Source organism: Diaphorina citri, unplaced genomic scaffold (assembly GCF_000475195.1).
Source record: "Diaphorina citri unplaced genomic scaffold, Diaci psyllid genome assembly version 1.1 scaffold3418, whole genome shotgun sequence".
Classification (NCBI taxonomy): Eukaryota; Metazoa; Arthropoda; class Insecta; order Hemiptera; family Psyllidae; genus Diaphorina; species Diaphorina citri.
The window spans coordinates 14,126-17,465 of record NW_007380826.1 but is presented as its reverse complement, the minus strand read 5'-3'; positions in this window follow the sequence as shown (position 1 = coordinate 17,465).

The following is a 3,340-nucleotide window of genomic DNA, read 5'->3' as shown; positions in this document are numbered from 1 at the left end:
GACTCTTGAGTGGAAGGCAACCACTAGGCGAGGTTAACGCCTTAGGCGTTCTCTACCACCTAACCCTTAGAGCTCTATTATTATGTGGTCAAATTCTCAAATAAATGAGGATAAAATTCCATACCTCGGCTGGGATGGAACCCACGCCCTCCTGATTACCAGGCGAGCGTCTTGACCACTACGCCACCGAGGCACCGAGGCAGCTAAAACCATGTTTGTACTACAGGCTAAAATATGAGTATTCTGAAGATTTGTCCACCGCCTGTAGGTTGGACATCACTGAATTCCTGACTCATGGTCATCCTCAGACAAGTCCATATACACATGTGCGATATCCATATCAATCTGTGTATGTTCTTATCTAGGTATATAATTACCTATGTACATAGATATAGTCTGCTTCTAATAGACCCGGGTTCGATTCCCGGCGGGGTCAAGAAATTTGTATCATGCAAATGATTGATTCCGTGACTGGCTGTTGCGGGGCCCACTCAGCCTCGTGAGGAAAATGAGTAGCTATGGCATATAAATGCGCATAGCGACCGGTGCCAGCATGGTAGGTAAACATTGGATTTTAGGATTATTGAGATATTGGGAAAATCCTACACTGCTGCAGTGAGCACTAAAGTTGTGACATAATAACACAAAGAAACTGCATTTATTTATTCAGTTAGCCTAATCAAAGTTTGCCGCACATTTGAAGAGTAGGTAGCCGCGCGATGCTGTCTGAAAATACAAACGTATGAAAATGATGGAGACCTTTCACACTGTTGGTCCTATGAGACGCGCTACTCCAGTATGAGAGGACTCTATCATGTTCATAGGTTTGGATTTTCAGGTGGCATCGCACGACTTCGCGCAACTAAAAGTCATTTGACGACGCTTTTAATGTGCGGCAGACCTCATTTTGAAGGTAGCGTACCTGCATTGTAAGTGCTAGGTCGTGGGTTCGATTCTTGCCCAGGGCAAACTTAATCTTCAACAAGTTCTTTCTCGAAATGGCTGGTTTTCTCCTATCCTGTCCTTCTTCTTTCTTTCATTTCGGGATGATAAGACCTCAATAGGTACAGGTCCCTCTATCAAACCCCTTAAATTAAAAAGAAAGAGATAATAATATTGTTGTTTTCAAATGCTCGGAGTTGACTATTGGGTCAATTTTCATGGATAATAATAATAAAATCTTATTTGAATTAACTCTGCTAGTTAGACGTAATTATGGACTGTGTCCTTGGCAATATCTATAATTTATTCATTTTTTTGCTTTTTACAGACGAAACTGGAGCTTTGACGAAAACCGGTTTATAATTCTTTGCTTTATTGGACTACTGACAATATCACAAGTAGTGTCATATATGTAGATTGACGTTTTTGCCTCCTGTAGGTAATACAGGTAAAGATAGATAGATAGATAGATATACCTATCATATGTTGGACATCATCACTATTTTGCCCAATCAGTATGAAAAAAAGACCAATTTTCATATCTGTGGACTTCTTTATGGATTAATGGATTATTTGCTATCCGTTCCCAAAAATGGGGTACCTATTGTAGATATATAGTTGATATAAGGGGATAACTGAGCGAATTAAATTCTATTGAATCATTAAGAGGGTCCGGGGTAGAGCAACTTTGTAGTTTGTTTTGTTACGCCAGGAATTTCGCATTTTTTACGTCAGGAATTTCGCATTTTTTACGTCATAGGAAGCCAGCCTAGTTAGCTTGGAGCATAGAGTACTAGCGCGTCTGCCTTGTAAGCGCTAGATCGTGGGTTCGATTCCCGCCCGGGTCAGACGTTATCCTAAACAGATAAAGTTCGTTCTCGGAACGCCTTTTTTTCTTTTCTATCTGGTTCTCTCTCTCTCTCTCTCTTCGCTTTTGGGACGATAAGACCTTGGCAGTTCCATTACCTTCCATCAAATCTCTACAAAAAAAGACAATTTTCCTTGGGCGTTGTCCTCGAATCTTATGCAAATGATTGACTCCGTGACTGGATGTTGCGGGGCCCACTCAGCCTCGTGAGGAAAATGAGTAGATATGACATATAAAATAAATGCGCATAGCGACCGGTGCCAGCATGGTAGGTAAACATTGGATGTTAAGCTTATTGAGATATTGGAAAAAATCCTACAATGCTGCAGCGAGCACCAAAGTTGTGACATAATAACACAAAGAAACTGCATTTACATTACATTGAAACTTTTAGAGCCAACTAGAAATCCAAACACGGTCTCTTGAAGACAACAACATGAGCTTTTAAGTAATAGGTGGTAGGTGGTACCTACCTAGGAGAAGACAAAACGAAGAAGAATATATATTTTCTTTTTCTGAAAAGGCTGACAGACTTCAGGTTAAAGAAATGGAATAAATGTCCCTAATTTTTTGCACCCAAGTGTATATTCATGATAACAGTCCTATGCTAATCAATAGGTAAATTAGTTGCTATGGTTACAAGATAGCGTCTTAGGTTCCCCTTTGGTTCAGTAACCTAAGGGCTTTCCGGGTACCGCTCGGTTTTTTGTGCTGGACGTTCGCCGAACGATTGTGTGTTTGATTATGATCGGTTTACTTGCCAGGCGTTTTGGTACAGGTATGTTTTTTGAGATTTCTCGACCTCTATTCATAATTATTTTCTTTTGAATTGGGGCTTTAACACAGATCGAACTATTTTGGAATCTCGAGATGGATTGACGATTGTTTGTTTTATACGTGACTAGGTGTTGTGGTTCTCGAGGTAGAGCGATCAGTGTGTGAACTATGAAATGTGAACTGTGAATGGATCTCGTTTTTATAATATAAGATATCCGCATCAATCCAGAATTCTAGATTGAAAAGTCAATCCAGAATACTGACTTTATCTACATTGCCTGTTTTTTTTTTTGACCTTAGAAACTGCATTTACATTACATTGAAACTTTTAGAGCCAACTAGAAATCCAAACACGGTCTCTTGAAGACAACAACATGAGCTTTTAAGTAATAGGTGGTAGGTGGTACCTACCTAGGAGAAGACAAAACGAAGAAGAATATATATTTTCTTTTTCTGAAAAGGCTGACAGACTTCAGGTTAAAGAAATGGAATAAATGTCCCTAATTTTTTGCACCCAAGTGTATATTCATGATAACAGTCCTATGCTAATCAATAGGTAAATTAGTTGCTATGGTTACAAGATAGCGTCTTAGGTTCCCCTTTGGTTCAGTAACCTAAGGGCTTTCCGGGTACCGCTCGGTTTTTTGTGCTGGACGTTCGCCGAACGATTGTGTGTTTGATTATGATCGGTTTACTTGCCAGGCGTTTTGGTACAGGTATGTTTTTTGAGATTTCTCGACCTCTATTCATATT